Raw genomic sequence first — 19,013 nt, 5'->3', positions numbered from 1 at the left:
CCCTGCTTGTTACATCTGAAAATAACTCGAATAAATTTGTCAAACACAATTTCCCTCTTATAAAACCATGTTAACTCTGCCTGATTGTATTGTGCTTACTAAATGTCCTGCTACTACTTCTTTAATAATGGATTCCAACATTTCCCCAATGACAGACATTGGGCTAACTGACCTATTGTTTCCTGCTTTCTGTCTCCCTCCTTTCTTCAATAGAGACATTTACAGTTTCCAATCCATTGGGACCTTCTGAGAATTTTGGAAGATTATTCAGAGGTGATCTTATTAAAACATACAACATTCTGAAGGGGCTTCATAGGGCAAACACTGAGAAGTCATTCCCTGCTGCCTGGGGAATCTAGAACATGGAGGCACAGTGTCAGGATAAGGGACCGATCATAAATTTCTTCACTCAAAGAGTTGTGAATCTTTGGAATTCTCTAGCCAGAGGGTTATGGATGCTCCATAATTGAATATATTTAAGACTGAGATAAACAGGTTTTTGGTCTCTCAGGGAATCAAGGAATATAGTGTGCAGGTGTGAAACTTGAGTTAAGGCTGATGTTTCACCATGATTATACTGAAATGCAGAACAGGCCCGAGAGCCATATGGTCTACTCGTGCTCTTTTTCTTATGTTCTTATGATCTTGTCTTCAAAACTAGGGACCGTATGTATAAGAGAGCCACTAGCAACAATAAATAATTCAGGAGAAACTTCTTTACCCATATAGTGCTTAGAATGTGCAACATGTTCAAAGGAAGGATGTACTTGCCATAGAGGGAGTGCAACAGAGGTTCACGAGATTAATCCCTGGGATGGCAGGATTGTCTTATCAGGAGAACTTGAGGAGACTGGGTCTTTGTTCGAAGAATGAGGGGTGACCTTATTGAAACTTACAAAATTCTTACAGGGCATGACAGGGTGAATGTGGATAGGATGTTTCCCCTGGCTGGTGAGTCTAAAACCACGGGACACAATCTCAGAATAAGGGGCCTTTTAAGACTAAGGGGAATTTCTTCACTCAGAAGGTGAATCTCGGGAATTCTCTACCCCAGAGGGCTGTATCATTGAGAGGACTTAATCATTGAGCATGTTCAAGATTGAAATCAATAATTTTCTGGATTCTAATGACATCAAGGGATATGGAGATAGTGGGAAAAGAGGCGTAGAGGTAGATGATCAGCCATGATCTGTTTGATGGGTGTAGCAGGCTTGATGGGCTGAATGGCCTACTCCTGCTCCTATTTCCCATGTTCCCATGTTATGTTACAACAGGGAGTAGTTGAGGGGAATAGCTGAGATGCATTTAAGAGGAAAACTACAACAACATCTTGTATTTATATAATGCCTTTAATGTGATAAAACACCCCAAAGTACATCACAGGAGCGATAAGGAGAATTGGGGGCAGATGACTACAAGTTTGGTCAAAGATACAGGTTTTAAGGCAGAAAGAGTGATGGAGAGTCAGAGAGGGTTAGGCAGGGCATCTTGGAGGTTCTGGCTGAGGTAGATGAAGGCCAGACCACCAATGATTGATAACTAAAATTGGGGCTGTTCAACAAGACAGAGTTAGAGGAGTGCTGATATCTCGAAGGGTGATAGAGCTAGAGTTGATGAGAGAAGTAGGGAGGGGTGAGGCCGTGAAACGACCTGAAAATGAGGTTGAGAATTTTAAAATAAAAATATTGCTTAACTGGAAGCCGGTTTAGATCAGATGGCACAGGGGTGCTGGGTAAATAGGACTTGGTGCGAGTTAGGAGATGGGTAGCAGAGTTTTGGATGCCCTTGAGTTTAAGGAGGATAGAACATACAAGGCTGGCCAAGAATGTGTTGCAATAAGCAAGAGGTAACAAAGGCACAAATAAGGATTGCAGCAGCTGAGGAGCTGATGCAGTGGTGGAGTTGGGGGTTGTGACAAAGGTGAAAGTTTTGAAGGTCTTAATGATGGCAGGGATATGTGGCCAGAAGCTCATCTCAGGGTCTAATGTAATCCCAAGGTTGTGAACAGCCTGTTTCAACCTTCAGACAGTTGCAAGGGAAGTGGATGGAGTTGGTGGTGATGAGGGAGTAATTTCCTTGTTTCATATGATAGCAGCAAAAAATAAATCAAGAATCGATATCTAAGTCAGATACCCAGACCGAAGCTTCTGGTTCAACAGCATGGATACCTTAAAGCTGTCTGCAAAACTCCTCTGAGGCAGTGTTTGATGATGCGCTTCTGGGTCTGATTAGAAGTTCTGCAGGAGGATGATGGGGATAATTTAATCTTCTACCTATGGAGAAGGGGAGAGCATCTACCAAGAGCAGCTCTGAGGCGGTTGCTGGTTGTTCAATGTTTGTGAGGAAGTTTTGATCCTTCAAGTCGTTTTGTGGAGTCCCCTGTCAGGAATCCAATTTGTATGTCAAGTTCTTCCAAGCATTATTGCATCAGTGCTGAGGAGAGATCGCTGAAGAGCTATGGCATTCGTCCAAAATGGTGTTCCAAATTTGAGACTGGTTTGTGGTAGGATGATGAGGTCAGCCTGAACCAGCATCCCTTTGCTGATGTGGTGGATGTGTTCTCTGGAGACTGTATAGTTGTGATCTTTGCAAGCACAGGCAGCCAGGGTATTAGTGTTGATGAAAGCATACCATTGATAATTCTCATAGCAGAGTTCAGCTGGACATCACAGATTTAATAGCCATTGTAGGAGAGCAGTACTCCACTGTTGGAGAGTACACCAGGACAACTGATGCAGTTTGAGTATCTGCTCCCCATGTGAATGTGGTGAATCCTGGATCATGTGACCCTGCTCTTTAGTTTCTTCCCACTGTTCTGGAGACGTTTCCTACATGACAGGTTGCGATTGAGTGTGATTCCTAAATAGGAAGAGTTTTTGACATGGTTTATCTTGTGCTACAGAAGGATACTTTCAGCACTCAGTTTACTTGATGATTGTTGAGGTGGAACGACAAAGCGCCGATCTTTTGGGGTTTGCTTGAAGCCACCATCGATGAAAGTAGGCCTTCATTCTCTGTAGACCACTCATCAAGATCTCCTCAATGGTGAACAGATTGTTTTGTGTGGCCTAAGCAATGTCATCCACATATACAAACCTGTAATACTCTATTTTGAGCAAATTACTGGTGTAAATATTGAATAACAAGGGTGCCAGTTTGTTCAGAGTTCTATATCTGCTCTTCTGACTGCTGGTGTACATATGGAAACATAGGTCCCTAAGCATGAATTTGAGAAGATGGATCATTGGTCTGCCAGGTAAGATAGGGTGAAAAGCAAACCATACTATAAGTTGTAAGCCTATTTCAATGTACATTGTTAACATTACCACTCGGTTGCAGTAAGTATAGCCACTGTAGAAGCCCGCTTACTCCTTAGAAGTAGTTGGCTCAATGATGGGGATTAAACTGTTGATTAGTAGCATCTCCTGCACTGTGTAACAAGTGCAGAATAAGGAGATAAGGCAAAGTAAGGTATCTGGAAGCCTCACAAGCATTCGGCCCCTGTTTAGGAGGAAAAATACTTTAGCCTCCCTCTAGATAAATAGAATCTTGCTGGTGGTCAAAACCTTGGAAACAAGGAAGTTAAGCTATCTTTTTGAGCACCAGTGCTTTCAAGAATTCTGGGTAAATATAATCTGGACCAGCAGTTTTTCCAGATTTAGTTGTCGAAGAGGCTGCGTTTGATTCATCCAGGGCGAATAGATCAGGCAAAGTTAACAATTTTGCAACCATCATCAAGCCTATTGAAAGCTGCCATTTCACCCGGCACCAATTCTTTTTCCACGGGAGTCTTTAAAGTTTGCATCAAATAGCATGCAAGTGTACCCACTCTGATGATCGTCCTGTTTTTATAGACGGGATTTGCACCACAAGTTACCAGATCAGGGCCCACGCTTTTCTGCTGGAGTAAGTGAGGTCATCTTCTCCACAAGGCTGTTCCATCTTTCACATCTCCCTGAGTTCAAGGACTCCAGCATTATGTATTTGGGTTTTTGCTTAGCAAACACACCTGGTAGAGAGCCTCATTGTCTTCCATGCAACAAGCAATAGATGTCTTTCTAAACCCCCAAGGTATATTGCATTCCCAGCAGCTTTAATTGTTCCTGTAGATCCAAGCAAGGCTCAGTGATTGGGGTAGTCAATGTGTTGTTGGTGTCAGTCGACTTTTGGAAGGTTTCCCATCCTGCTTTTTTTGGAATTCCACTATGGCTCCAGTGTTGATGTAATAACAGGAATTTTGATGCCAACATTCATGTTTGAGGGCCTATGTTGACTGTTGGGAAAGTCGTCAGGAACAGTTCTGGAGGTAATGAAGAGGTTTTCTTTGTTATCTTTAGGAAGAAAACACATATCTGGGTTATAATCTCTTACCTTAATAAATGTAATGTGCATCAATCTTTGGAATCAAAAAGAAAGAATTTATTCTCTAGCAAAGCCACTGTGCAATTGCCCCACATTATGTGGTGGCTATTAAAGTTTCCAAGCTGGATGGATGGGTTTGACTGGGAGTAGGTGATGAGTTAGGCCACTGCACAAGTGCTGGTTGTGGACAATGGAAATCATTAGCTCCGTTGCACATACTGATGTGGTGCAAACTCTGGCAAGACTAGTACACTTGAGTTTGGTGCAACCTTTGATACCTTGTTTGACGTAGCATGTGAGGCCATTTTTGGGGTGGTTGTTGCAAGTAATTAGGTCCAAATCTGCAATAAAAACATAAGAAATAGGAACAGGAATACACTGTTCAGCCCCTCGAGCCTGCTCCGTCATTCAATACAATCATGGCTGATCTTCGATCTCGTCTCGACTCTCTTGCCCATTCCCATATCCCTTGATTACCTGAAAGACCAAAAATCTGTCTACCTCAGCATTAAATATTTTCAATGATGTAGCACCCACAACCCTCTGGGGTAGAGAATTTCAAAGATTCATAGCCCTTTAAGTGAAGTAATTTCTCCTCATCTCATTATCCCAGAATTCTTGTTCTTGCTTACCCAGCCAGGGGAAACAGCCAGTCAGTATCTACCATCGCAAACTCCTTCATACTCATGTATGTTTCAATGAGATCACCTTTCATTCTTTGAAACTCCAAGGGCAGAATTTTCCCATTGGCTTGCAGGGGCAGGTCCCGCACGTCTGCGAGTAAAATAATGCACGGTAATGTTGGACGAGCACCCTACATCACTGCGCGCCATCGCGATACTTTGTTGGCGAGTGCACGATGATATCTGCTGTGCACCCGCCATTAATTAATGGGCCACCCAAGGCCCTTGACTCACCAATCGACGCTGACTTTTCGGCGCACGTGCAATCTTCGGGTCTGTGCATGAGCACAACAGGCAGGCGGGTAGGACACACTGGTATAAACCTCATCCACGGGCAGGATAAGAAGGCCCACTGGGGTCGCAAGTGTTCTCTCTCAAATATTGATTTTTCAAAGTTTTTAAAACTTGCCTGTGTGCTCTGCAATACTTCAGAATGCATACCAGCTGCTTTGTCTGGACTCTTAACCCTTAGGTCAGCACTCTGCAGTGAGGGATCTTTTTTGGGCCTGCAGGTTTCAGGGTGCCTTCCCTTAGCCTGGGAATGGGAGCTGAACTCTCCACCGGAGCCACCTCCTCTGAGGAGGAAGGGAGGGCTAGAAGGGGAGGAGGCCAGGAGTGTACATTCAGCCTCCAGGGGAACCACCTTTGGGAGGAGAGGCACAAGGTGCTCAGGGTCAAAAGGTAGACCAAGGCGGAAGGGGCCACAGAAGATGTCACTATCCTGCTGCCAGTGTTTACAGGAGGAGAAGCAGCTACCTCAGTATGTCTGAGGTGCAGTGATGAAGGAGGCTCCGTCCCTCAAGACAGACAGTCAACTATATCTGTCAGATGATCGGGCCTGAGATCTCCGCTAACTGTGTGGGTGGACACCCCATGCCAGTGGCTCTAAAGGTCACAGCTGCCCTCAACCTCTATGCCTCTGGCTCCTTCCAGGGGTTTGTGGGTGATCTTTGTGGTGTTTCCTAATCAGCTGTACACACTTGTGTCAAGCAGGTTACAAACGCTCTGTTCAGGTGTGTATTGACTTTCATCCACTCCCGTTGGGACCAGGCAAGCCAGACAGAGTGAGCCAGAGGCTTCGTGGCCATTGCTGGCTTCCCCCATGTCCAGGGTGCTATAGACTGTACACATGTGGCCATCAAGGCCCCAGCAGGTGAGCCCGGTGCCTTCGTCAACAGGAAGGGCTTCCACTCCATGAACGTGCAGATAGTGTGTGACCACAGGATGCTGATTCTACAAATCTGTGCCAGGTACCCAGGCAGCTCCCACGACGCCTACATCCTCAGACACTCCCAGGTGCCGGGGCTCTTCAGTGCTCCAGCCCGGCTGGATGGATGGCTGCTGGGTGACAAGGGCTATCCCCTCAGAAGGTGGCTCATGACACCTCTCCACCATCCAAGAACAGAAGCTGAGCAGCGGTACAATAGGAGCCAGGGCACCATGAGGGCTGTGCTGGAGAGAACCATTGGTCTTCTCAAGATGAGCTTCCAATGCCTGGACCGCTCAGGGGGCGCACTCCAGTACCCCCCAGGTCATGTCTCGGTGATAGTGATTGCACTCTCTACAGTCTTGCGCTGGAAAGGGGGGGGTTGCTGTGGACGATGAAGTCAACGCAGTGGCTGCGGCTGCACACGATGAGTCCAGCAGTGAGTCCGAGGATGAACACGCACAGGGAAATGCTGAGGGGGTAGACGCTGTCCCAGGCATACCTGGGAAACCCAGGAGGCTTTAATCCAACAAATCTTCAGATGGACCTCCAGGACAAGCCTGGGCTGTAGGCTCCATACTCGATAGCTAAGTGCCAAATCTGCCAGGTTATGAACAGTAGCTAAGGGCCTTGTTAATAAAGCTGAATGTCCCACAAAGCACTCATTACAGCTATGGAAACCATACACATTCAGAAGAAAAGAGGTACCCTCTGCCATGGTGACATGTCTGAATTTAATACCACAGGCAAAGAAACTTAATGAAACAAAATGATAAGGGTTTTCCAATTCAAAGCAAATCATAAAGATCTCATCTCGGGCCAACACAAAAGCACCAGTGAGAAACCCGTGGTGTGCCTAAAGTGCCTTATGTATATGTTTCCAGGTGCTACGTGTTGGTGCTGACCCCTCTCTGGGTGTGGCATCTGAGCCAGCCTGCTGACTCTGCTGTCCTGTTGGCATCGATGACCTTGGCAGTCATCCTCTGGCCCATGGAGCCTGTGCTGGTCCCGCCTGGGAGGGAGCTGCCAGTTCCACAGCTGGCATCTCCCCAGTCAGCGTAGCCTCACCGGGTGCTTACAGTCACTGGGAGAGGGGCGGAAGAGCTGCTGCCCTCACCCGGAACGCCCTGAGGGGTGCCCGCAGAGACGACAGGCAGCTTCGGACCTCCCTGCTCACCGTGGATGGATGGGCATGAGCTCAGAAACTTGGTGCCCACACCATCTCCCACACTGGTGCTGACCAGCTGAGGTCAATGCCGATGTGAGGGCTTGCTGGTCTAAGCGCATCCCCAGATGGGTCTCCTGGAGGAGGCTCCCCAAGAGTCACCACTCTCTCCATGGAGGACGCATGGCGCTTGGCCATGAGGCTCATTGCTTCGGCGATCGTCCGCGTAGACTCCTCCACCACGGAGACCAAGCCAAGCATAGCCTCATGTATCTCCCCCAAATACTCCCGCACACCCGGCCGCATTTCATGCCCCTGCTGCGTTACAGACTGAGCATGTGCCTGGTCCCCTGCAGTCTTCCGACTGCTGGTGCCATGGGCACTCTCTGTTTCTGCCAGCTCCTCCAGCGACTGTGGTGCCCTCACCGCTGTGCCCCAGGACACTAGCTGATGTTCTAACTCCCACTGAGGTGCTAGTATCTGTGCTGGTACCTGCCTGGCAGAGATAGTGTGACGCTGGTGAGACTTAAGGGCCCTCAGGTGTGAGAGGGGGTCCCTGTGCCTCCTCTTCCCGGCCCTGCTCCATTGATGCTGAAAGGAAGAACAAGGACAGTGGATCAGTTAACGTGGAGACAATGTCAGTGTGCATCCCTGTCCCCCGGATCATTATGTGCTCATCCTTCCATAAGCAGTGGTCAAGCCTTGTTGCAAAATTAAATCAATTAACATTCAGCTCCGCTATGGCTGTTTGGAGAACAATGCTGACCTCTGCTGGGCATAAATACCTGCCCATGGCACCCCAGCCTCACCGACACCGGTGGACCTGGGTGCATGGGGCCTCTCCTAATCCAGGGCCTCCTGTTCAAACCGGCTGAGAATGGCTCACTGTGCCTGGCCACCGCCAGTCCTCACCCGCTCTGCAGCATTATGAACATTCTTCTCCTGAAAATGAGAGAAGAGCATTGATTAGTGCAAATTGCACATGGACTCTCTTGGCGCACGGCCCATCCCAACCAGAGTGGGACATATCAGGGCTCCAGTGCCTCCTCACCATGTTGCTGCTGAACACTCAGAGAAAGGTGCTAGGCCTGTTCCCCACCACCAGCCCCCCCACCCCACCCCTTGGCCACATGCTGCCTACATCACATTAGGCACCACATGGTATATCCTTCCATAGCAAGGAGGCGCAAGCATGTGGATCGCAGAGGACAGCAGATGGTTCGTCGCCATGCCACCTTGAAGCTCCTCTCCCAGCATCTCATCACCCTGACTTGGACATGTCCTGGAGTTCTAGCACGGCGCCTAGGTGCAGCTCCTCCAGATTGCCCCCAGAACAGTCGTGTGGGTCTCAGTGTACCACATGCTGCGGATGCAGAACCCATCTCTTCACTACCCTCTCAGAGTGACCTCGGCATGGGCAATATCTGCTGGGCCACCCAGCCAAGGACAAATGCCATCAATGATCCAATGTAGTCACTACACTCGGACTTGGTGGAGTGGAGGAGCAGCAAGGGGTAAGCCGACCTGCTGGGTTAGGTGACCAATGCCAATATGGTCCTCACCCTTCCTGAGTGCAACAAGTCATTGAAGCGCTTGCGACACTGGATCCAGGTGCACCGCACCATGTCGCAGGAGCTCACCACCTCCACCACCACCTCCCAGGAGCATTTCATCATGTGGGGGGGCCTCCTCCTCCCATCCTGAGGAACCAGCACCTCCAGCCGTGTTGCCAGCCCCTCGAGGAGGGCAACAAGGCAGTCATCAGAAAAATGAGGTGCCCTACCCTCCGGCCCAGCCTGCCCCAATGGCCTCCCCTCCAGCCTGGCCTGCCCCGATGGCCTCCCCTCCGGCCTGGCCTGGCCCCAATGGCCTCCCCTCCGGCCTGGCCTGCCCCGATAGCCTACCCTCCGGCCTGGCCTGGCCCCAATGGCCTACCCTCCAGCCTGGCCTGCCCCAATGGCCTACCCTCCGGCCTGGCCTGTCCCGATGGCCTACCCTCCGGCCTGGCCTGCCCCGATGGCCTATCCTCCGGCCTGGCCTGCCCCAGTGACCTACCCTCCAGGCTGGCCTGGCCCCGATGGCCTACCCTCCGGACTTGCAGAACCTCCATTGCCTGTCTACAGGGCCTTTCGCCCAGCCATTGCGAGCAGCCTTTCCAAGGCTGCCAGGCCTTCCTTTATACAGGCCACCGGCTCACCATTGGACCCTCCGCCCGCCCACGAGAGGCAATCGAGTCCACTCCCGCTCTGCCTTCCCACCATCCAGAAAATTCTGCCCCAAGTGTATAGTCCCAATTTATTCAGCCTCTAATGATTGGACAACTCTCTCATCTAGTGAACCTTCACTTCACTGCTTCCAGTGCAAGTATATCTTTCGTTACACCAAAACCTTGTACAATATTAGCAATACTCCCTTATTCTAGTACTGAAGGCCCCTTGCAGTTCAGGCCACCATGCCATTTGCCTTCCTATTTGCTTGCTGTGCTCTCATGCTAACTTTCTCTGTTTCTTGTTTGAGTACACCCTCAGAACATCAGCATTTATAGGTTTGACGTCTTTTACAAAATATTCTGCTTTTCTGTTCTTATGAGCAATGTGAGTAACCTGATATATTATACACCATCTGGCACCACGTCACACACACTTAACCTGTGTATGTTCCTTAGCAGCCTCTTTGTGTCCTCCTCACGGCTAACATTCCCACCTAGAATTGTATCCTTAGCAACGTTAAGATACATTACTCTCTGATTCTTCATCTAAGTCATTAATATAGATTACAAAAAGAAGCTGATCCTTGCAGCCCTTCACTAATTACAGCCTGCAACTTGAAAATGCCCAGGTTTTCCCTACTCTACTTTTTATACTTTAACCAATCTTGTATCCATGCTCAACATCATAAATCCTAATCTTGCAGATTAACTTTTCCTGTGGCACCTTACTGAATGCTTGTTGGAAATCCAAGTATACTACACCTAAGGATGATGGGTCATCATGACCTAAAACATGAACTTTGTGTTTCTCTCCACAGATGCTGCCAGACTTGTTGAGTATTTCCAGCATTTTCAGATTTCCAGAATTTTCAGTTTCCAGCGACTGCAGTATTTCACTTTTATAATACATTTATTTGTTTCTGTTTATCTACCATACTAGTTATATTCTCAAAAAAGTCCAATAAATTTTTCAAATTTTTTTTTTCCTTTCCATAACACCATGTTGAGTTTGTCTGACAATACTGTAATTTGCTAACTGCATTGTTAAGGCTTCCTTAATAATAGATTCCAGAATTCTGCTGATGGCTAATGTCAGGCTAGCTGTTTTCCCTTTCTCTCTCTCCTCTTTCTTGAAGAGCAGTACTACGTTTGCTAACTTCCAATCCACCATACCCATACTAGGATCTAGGGAATGCTGGAAAATCGTAACCAGTGCATTCACTATCTTTCTAGTTACCCCTTTTAGAACCCTAGGAATGCAGTTCGTCAGGACCTTGTGAAATTTTAGTCCCTTAAGTTCCTCCAATATTTTCTCTCTGCCTATATTAATTATCTTAAGTTCCTCACTCTATTAGCCCCTTATTTCTGGCATGTGCCTTCTACTGTGAAGAAAGGCACAAAGGGTTGAATTTTACAGGGCGCTGTGGCCCTCAGCCCCCAGCTGAAAAGTCAGGACAAGGGTAGCGTGGCGACTCCACAGCAATTTAATGGTAGTAGCAGTGTTAATTGCTTTAAGAAGGAAAGATTTCTGTCCCTGTTTCATGAGGAAGTCCTGTCTTAGGGATGTGCTAGCCAATTGAATGGCTGGCAATTCTGTAGTCCCAGCAACGCCAGCCAGGAGTGGTGGCCATTACTGAGATTACAGGTAGTCCTACCATACAGAGCAACCCAGGTAATTCCAAGGTCAGGGGTCTCTGCAAGTGGGCCAAGGGTGTTAACTGGCTGGGTTCATGAGGCTGGGGGAAGGGTTAAAGGGGGAATGACCTTGGGGTGCCTCCAAGGGGTCCAGAGCTCCCCAGAAAGGAGGGCCCCCACTTTGCCCTACACCAGTCCACTCAGATAAAGTTTCCCACTTGGTATGGGCCTCACACGCTGCTAGTAAAATAGGGTGGCAGCGGGATGAGGCCCTTAACTGGCATTAATTGGCCACTTAAGGACCTCAATAAGACCAAGAGCAGACAGACTGGTTGATCATATCATCCTTTTCTCCACTCAGAGGGTAATGAATCTTTGGAACTCTCTACCCCAGAGGGCTGTGGAGGCTCAATCACTGAGTATGTTCAAGACAGAAATCAATAGATTTCTAGATATTAAAGACATCATTGGACATGAGGATATTGTGGGAAAATAGTACTCCTGCTCCAATTTCCTATGTTCCTATCCTCCTCCAAAACCTCTCCACTGTCATCCAGCTGGGTGGGACTGCACTCACCTGGTTCCATTCTCCTGTGTCTCATTGTAGCCAGGGCTACCTGCAATAGCTTCTCTCCTCACTTCCACATTGTTACCTCTGGTGCCCCCACCCCAAGGATATATCCTTGGCCTCCTAATTCTCGATTACATGCTGCCCCTGGCAAAATCATTTAAAAACACATCAATTTTCACATGCACACTGGTGACATCGAGTTCTACTTCATCACCAACTCTCTCAACCCTTTCTTACTTACTTAGATTTAGTAGCTCCCACATCTAGAGATGCACAAGACAGCCAATACTCTGGCGTCGCTCCAGCACCTGTTGACCAGCTGGAGTTGACTACTGACAGCCTGGCACCAGTTCACCTGATGTCCCCCTCTTCTACATCCAGTAGGATCCCACTGCATGACTTGATGGGGAAGCTGTGATGAAGGAAGTCCGGTGGCCTGCCTAAACCAACTGATGGGTGAAACTGGAGGCTGTTAACGTTGGGTATAAAGTCCCACCAGTGTATGCCTAGAATCCTTCAAAGACATCTAGTCTCAAAGTTTTCTTCCTTGGCAGTTTTCCAGGTTCCAAGTTTCACAACCACATTGGAGAGTGCAGAGCACATTGTGAAACCTAAGCTTTGTTTTAAGCTTTTTACCATTCCAAATGTTTTTCAGTTTTCTAAAAGATAATGTGCATTACTTATTCTTGCATTGAGCTCTTTGTCTATGGCTCCATGGGTATTAATGGAATTGCCCAGGTAAGCTACAAAAATAATAAAAGGACAAAACTAAAAGCTCTGTGTCTAAACACATGTAGCATTTGAAACAAAACAGATGAACTGATAGCACAAATAGAAATAAATAAGTACGATCTGATAGCCATTACAGAGACATGGCTACAAGATGACATAGATTGGGACCTGAATGTTGAAAAGTATGTGACTTTTAGGAAGGACAGGAAGTTAGGAAAAGTTGGAGGGGCGGCTCTGTTAATTAATGATGATATTAGCACATTAGAGAGGGATGACCTAAGTTCAGGAAACCAGGATGGAGAAGCGGTTTAGGTTGAGATGAGGAATGATAAAGGCATGAAGTCACTTGTGGGAGTGGTATACGGGCCTGCTAATTGTAACTACACAGTAGAATATAAAAGAAGAGATAATGGGAGCTTACCAGAAAGGTACAACAATAATCATGGGGGATTTTAATCTACATGTTGACTGGAAAAATCAGATGGGCAAAGGTAGCATAGAAGAGGAGTTCATAGAATATTTTCAGGATAGTTTCTTAGAACAGCACATTCTGGAGCCAACCAGAGAGCAGGCTATACTAGACCTGATATTGAGCAATGAGATGGGATTAATTGATAACTTCCAAGTGAAATAGCTGTGTTCATAATATGATTGAATTTTACATTCATTTTGAGGGAGAAACAAGTGCATCCAAGACTAATAATTTAAACTTAAAAATGGGCAATAATGAGGGCATGAAAGCAGAGTGAACTGGCAAATGAGGTTAAAGGATATGTCAATCAATGGAAGTTCAGCGACAGACATTTAAAGGGATATTTCAGAATACACAGAATAGATACATTCTAATGAGAAAGAAACATCCAAGGGGAGGGCCCACCATCTCTGGTTAACTGAAAAAGTTAAAGACAGTATCAAACTTAAAGAAAAAGCAAATAATTAAGCAAAGACAGGTGGCAGGTCAGAAGATTGGACAGAACAGCAAAGAATGACAAAAAGGTTAATGAGGAGGGAAAATTAGAGAATGAGAGAAATTAGCTAGTAACGTAAAGACTGATGGTAAGAGTTTCTATAGATATTTAAATACGAAAATTGTTAACAAAGTGAGCGTTGGTCCTATAGAGAGTGCGTCTGGGGAATTGATAATGGAAAGTAGGGAGATGGCAGATGAATTAAACAGGTATTTTGCTTCGGTCTTCACTGTAGAGGATACAAGTAACATCCTGGAAAGGAAAAGGAGGGAGGAACTTGGGAAAATTACAATCACCAGGGAAGTGTTATTGAACAAATTGTTGAGGCTGAGGGTTGACAAATCCTTCACCCTAAGTTCTTGAAAGAAGTGGCAAATGAGATAGTTGATGCACTGGTTTTAATTTTCCAAAATTCCTAGATTTGGAGAAGGTTTCCTTAGAATGGAAAATAGCAAATATAACTTCTTTATTCAAAAAGAGAGGGAGACAGAAAGCAGGAAACTATAGGCCAGTTAGCCTAATATCTGTCATAGGGAAAATGTTAGCAGCTATTATGAAAGATGTTATAACAGGGCACTTAGAAAAATTCAGGGCAATCAGGCAGAGTCAGCATGGTTTTGTGAAAGGGAAATCATGTTTAACCAATTTATTAGAGTTCTTTGAAGGAGTCACATGTGCTGTGGATAAAGGGGAACCAGTGGATGTACTGTACTTAGATTTCCAGAAGGCATTTGATAAAGTGCCACATCAAAGGTTATTGCAGGAAATAAAAACTCATGGTGTGGGGAGTAACATACTGGTATGGATAGAACATTGTTTAGCTAACAGAAAGCAGAGAGTTGGCATGAATGGGTCTTTTTCTGGTTGGTAGGATGTGATAGGTGGTGTACCACGGGGATCAGTGCTGGGTCCTCAACTTTTTACAATTTATATAAAAGACATGGATGAAGGGATCAAAGGAATAGTGACTAAATTTTCTGATAACACAAAGATAGGTAAGAAAGTAAATTGTGAAGATAGGATTGCAAGTTGTAAGGATAGGTTAAGTGAGTGGGCAAAAATCTGGGAAGTGGAATATAATGTGGGCAATTCTGAAATCTTTCATTTTGGCAGGAAGAATAAAAATGAAGCTTATTATCTAAGTGATGAGAGATTGCAGAGCTTTGAGATTCAGAGGGATCTGAATAACCTCGTGCATGAATGAGTGGGCTGGCAGGTGACATTCATCAAATTGTGGTATGTACAGTCAAAGGTACTTGAGTCATTGGCATGATAAAGTAATATACCTGCACAGTAGCCCCTCAGTTCTGATGTGAACAACCTGTTACTCCTGGATGTTGCTGCCATCAGGACTTTGCTGCTGTGTGGACACGTTTATCAAAATCCATCTGGTTTAAATATTGCAATAAAGGTTAGTATGCAGGTACAGCAAGTTATTTGGAAAGCTAATGGACTGTTATCATTTAATGTGAGGGGAATTGATTACAAAAGTAGGGAGGTTATGCTTCAGTTATACAGAGCACTGGTGAGACCACAACTGGAGTATTGTGTACAGTACGGGTCTCCTTATTTAAGGAAGGTTGTAAATGCATTTGAAACAGTTCAGAGAAGGTTTACTGGACTGATACCAGGAATGGATGGGTTGTCTTATGAGGAAAGATTGGACAGGAGTCGGGAGATGAAGAGGAGCGTGAGAGGAATCAGGAGCTGAAGAGAAGTGCGAGAGGAGTCGGGAGCTGAAGAGAAGCGTGAGAGGTGTCAGGAGTTGAAGAGAAGCGGGAGAGGAGTCGGGAGTTGAAGAGCGCGAGAGGAATCGGGAGTTGAAGAGGAGCGCGAGAAGAGTCGGGAATTGAAAATGAGCGCGAGAGGAGTCAGGAGCTGAAGAGAAGCGCGAGAGGAGTCAGTTGAGAGGTGCAAGAGGAGTCAGGAGTTGAAGAGAAGCGCGAGAGGAGTCAGGAGTTGAGAAGTGCGGGAGGAGTCGGGAGTTGAAGATGAGCGCGAGAGGAGTCGGGAGTTGAAGATGAGCGCAAGAGGAGTCGGGAGTTGAAGAGAAGCACGAGAGGAGTCAGGAGTTGAAGAGGAGCGCGAGAGGAGTCGGGAGTTGAAGAGAAGCGCAAGAGGAGTCGGGAGTTGAAGAGAAGCGCGAGAGGAGTCGGGAGTTGGTGAAGAGCACAAGAGGAGTCGGGAGTTGAAGAGAAGCACGAGAGGAGTCGGGAGCTGAAGAGAAACGCAAGAGGAGTCGGGTGTTGAAGAGAAGCACGAGAGGAGTCGGGAGTTGGAAGAGAAGCGCGAGAGGAGTCGGGAGTTGAAGAGGAGTGCGAGAGGAGTCGGGAGTTGGTGAGGAGCGCGAGAGGAGTCTGGAGTTGAAGAGAAGCACGAGAGGAGTCGGGAGCTGAAGAGAAGTGTGAGAGGAGTCGGGAGTTGAAGAGGAGTTGGGAGTTGAAGAGGAGCGCGAGAGGAGTCGGGAGCTGAAGAGAAGCACGAGAGGAGTCGGGAGTTGAGGAGTCGGGAGTTGAAGAGAAGTGCGAGAGGAGTCGGGAATTGAAGAGGAGCGCGAGAGAAGCTGGGAGTTGAAGAGGAGCATGAGAGGAATCGGGAGTTGAAGAGAAATGTGAGAGGAGTCAGGAGTTGAAGAGGAGTTGGGAGTTGAAGAGGAGCGCGAGAGGAGTCGGAAGCTGAAGAGAAGCACGAGAGGAGTCAGGAGTTGAAGAGGAGTCAGGAGCTGAAGAGAAGCGCAAGAGGGGTCAGGAGCTGAAGAGAAGCGCAAGAGGGGTCAGGAGATGAAGAGGAGCGCGAGAGAAGCTGGGAGTTGAAGAGGAGCATGAGAGGAATCGGGAGTTGAAGAGAAACGTGAGAGGAGTCAGGAGTTGAAGAGAAGCGCAAGAGGAGTCGGGAATTGAAGAGGAGCGCGAGAAGAGTCGGGAATTGAAAATGAGCGCTAGAGGAGTCAGGAGCTGAAGAGAAGCGCAAGAGGGGTCAGGAGTTGAAGAGGAGCCCGAGAGAAGCTGGGAGTTGAAGAGGAGCATGAGAGGAATCGGGAGTTGAAGAGAAACGTGAGAGGAGTCAGGTGTTGAAGAGGAGTCGGGAGTTGAAGAGGAGTCAGGAGCTGAAGAGAAGCGCAAGAGGGGTCAGGAGATGAAGAGGAGCGCGAGAGAAGCTGGGAGTTGAAGAGGAGCATGAGAGGAATCGGGAGTTGAAGAGAAACGTGAGAGGAGTCAGGAGTTGAAGAGAAGCGCGAGAGGAGTCGGGAGTTGAAGAGAAGCGCGAGAGGAGTCGGGAGTTGAAGAGAAGCGCAAGAGGAGTCAGGAGTTGAAGAGAAGCGCGAGACGAGTCGGGAGTTGAAGAGGAGTTGGGAGTTGAAGAGAAGCGCGAGAGGAGTCGGGAATTGAAGAGGAGCGCGAGAAGAGTCGGGAATTGAAAATGAGCGCTAGAGGAGTCAGGAGCTGAAGAGAAGCACAAGAGGGGTCAGGAGTTGAAGAGGAGCGCAAGAGAAGCTGGGAGTTGAAGAGGAGCATGAGAGGAATTGGGAGTTGAAGAGAAACGTGAGAGGAGTCAGGAGTTGAAGAGAAGCGCGAGAGGAGTCGGGAGTTGAAGAGAAGCGCGAGAGGAGTCAGGAGTTGAAGAGAAGCGCTAGAGGAGTCGGGAGTTGAAGAGAAGCGTGAGAGGTGTCGGGAGTTGAAGAGAAGCGTGAGAGGAGTCAGGAGTTGAAGAGAAGCGCGAGAGGAGTCGGGAGTTGAAGAGAAGCGTGAGAGGTGTCAGGAGTTGAAGAGAAGCGCAAGAGGAGTCGGGAATTGAAGAGGAGCGCGAGAAGAGTCGGGAATTGAAAATGAGCGCTAGAGGAGTCAGGAGCTGAAGAGAAGCGCAAGAGGGGTCAGGAGTTGAAGAGGAGCCCGAGAGAAGCTGGGAGTTGAAGAGGAGCATGAGAGGAATCGGGAGTTGAAGAGAAACGTGAGAGGAGTCAGGTGTTGAAGAGGAGTTGGGAGTTGAAGAGGAGCGCGAGAGGAGTCGGGAGCTGAAGAGAAGCGCGAGAGGAGTCGGGAGTTGAAGAGGAGTCAGGAGCTGAAGAGAAGCGCAAGAGGGGTCAGGAGATGAAGAGGAGCGCGAGAGAAGCTGGGAGTTGAAGAGGAGCATGAGAGGAATCGGGAGTTGAAGAGAAACGTGAGAGGAGTCAGGAGTTGAAGAGAAGCGCGAGAGGAGTCGGGAGTTGAAGAGAAGCGCGAGAGGAGTCGGGAGTTGAAGAGAAGCGCAAGAGGAGTCAGGAGTTGAAGAGAAGCGCGAGACGAGTCGGGAGTTGAAGAGGAGTTGGGAGTTGAAGAGAAGCGCGAGAGGAGTCGGGAATTGAAGAGGAGCGCGAGAAGAGTCGGGAATTGAAAATGAGCGCTAGAGGAGTCAGGAGCTGAAGAGAAGCACAAGAGGGGTCAGGAGTTGAAGAGGAGCGCAAGAGAAGCTGGGAGTTGAAGAGGAGCATGAGAGGAATTGGGAGTTGAAGAGAAACGTGAGAGGAGTCAGGAGTTGAAGAGAAGCGTGAGAGGAGTCGGGAGTTGAAGAGAAGCGCGAGACGGGTCGGGAGTTGAAGAGGAGTTGGGAGTTGAAGAGAAGCGCGAGAGGAGTCGGGAATTGAAGAGGAGCGCGAGAAGAGTCGGGAATTGAAAATGAGCGCTAGAGGAGTCAAGAGCTGAAGAGAAGCGCAAGAGGGGTCAGGAGTTGAAGAGGAGCGCAAGAGAAGCTGGGAGTTGAAGAGGAGCATGAGAGGAATTGGGAGTTGAAGAGAAACGTGAGAGGAGTCAGGAGTTGAAGAGAAGCGCGAGAGGAGTCGGGAGTTGAAGAGAAGCGCGAGAGGAGTCAGGAGTTGAAGAGAAGCGCTAGAGGAGTCGGGAGTTGAAGAGAAGCGTGAGAGGTGTCGGGAGTTGAAGAGAAGCGTGAGAGGAGTCGGGAGTTGAAGAGAAGCGCGAGAGGAGTCGGGAGTTGAAGAGAAGCGTGAGAGGTGTCAGGAGTTGAAGAGAAGCGTGAGAGGAGTTGGGAGTTGAAGAGAAGCGTGAGAGGTGTCAGGAGTTGAAGCGAAGCGGGAGAGGAGTCGGGAGTTGAAGAGCGTGAGAGGAACTGGGAGTTGAAGAGGAGCGCGAGAAGAGTCGGGAATTGAAAATGAGCGCGAGAGGAGTTGGGAGTTGAAGAGGAGCGCGAGAGGAGTCGAGATTTGAAGAGGAGTGTGAGAGGAGTCGAGTTGAAGAGGAGCACAAGAGGAGTCAGGAGTTGAAGAGGAGCACAAGGGGAGTCGAGAGTTGAAGAGAAGTGCGAGAGGAGCTGAGAGTTGAAGATAACGCAAGAGGAGTCGGGAGTTGAAGAGGAGCGTGGGAAGAATCAGGAGTTGAAGAGAAGCGCGTGAGGAGTCAAGAGTTGAAGAGAAGCGCAAGAGGAGTTGGGAGTTGAAGTTGAAGAGAAGCTGGGAGAGCAGGGGTGACTGAGGGAGTTCTGTGAGGAGGG

General features: G+C 47.9%; 1 protein-coding gene and 1 non-coding gene across 3 annotated transcripts in view; both read left to right on the top strand.

Moving 5' to 3' along the window:
* ankdd1a (ankyrin repeat and death domain containing 1A) overlaps positions 1 to 19,013 on the top strand; it is a 357,444-nt gene that overhangs the window by 291,271 nt on the left and 47,160 nt on the right. The window lies entirely within an intron of this gene.
* Positions 14,657 to 14,905, top strand: LOC121270077. Its single transcript, XR_005941476.1, has one exon. It is a non-coding gene; the product is annotated as a small nucleolar RNA SNORA53 (small nucleolar RNA).

The sequence above is a fragment of the Carcharodon carcharias genome, chromosome 26 (assembly GCF_017639515.1).
Source record: "Carcharodon carcharias isolate sCarCar2 chromosome 26, sCarCar2.pri, whole genome shotgun sequence".
Classification (NCBI taxonomy): Eukaryota; Metazoa; Chordata; class Chondrichthyes; order Lamniformes; family Lamnidae; genus Carcharodon; species Carcharodon carcharias.
This window is presented reverse-complemented; position numbering and strand designations above follow the sequence as displayed.